At 35.3% G+C, this 309-nt stretch overlaps 1 protein-coding gene across 1 annotated transcript in view; it reads left to right on the top strand.

Moving 5' to 3' along the window:
* The window catches only part of zgc:154142 (cubilin), a 19,534-nt gene that overhangs the window by 3,789 nt on the left and 15,436 nt on the right, over positions 1-309 (top strand). The window lies entirely within an intron of this gene.

Below are 309 nucleotides of genomic sequence, written 5' to 3' on the forward strand. Positions count from 1 at the left end.
TAGATAGATAGATAGATAGATAGATAGAGCACACAAACACACTTACATGAACATAAACACACCAGCTCTTTCAGCATGCAGTGGCCTGTCCAAATCAGCCCATCCATCCATCCATGGGCAGACTCAGCTAGTGACTGCAAATAAACAACTTTAAATATTCTAATATTAAATAATATTGATACATAGCTGTTATTTGTAACTCTAAATATCCTACAGCCATGGAAAGATTGTGAGACATTGGGCCCCTGAATATTGACATGTACAGTAAAATCCTTTCTTTAATTTCTTATACTGCACTGTAACTTTTAT

The sequence above is a fragment of the Etheostoma spectabile genome, chromosome 2, assembly GCF_008692095.1.
Source record: "Etheostoma spectabile isolate EspeVRDwgs_2016 chromosome 2, UIUC_Espe_1.0, whole genome shotgun sequence".
NCBI classification, from domain to species: domain Eukaryota; kingdom Metazoa; phylum Chordata; class Actinopteri; order Perciformes; family Percidae; genus Etheostoma; species Etheostoma spectabile.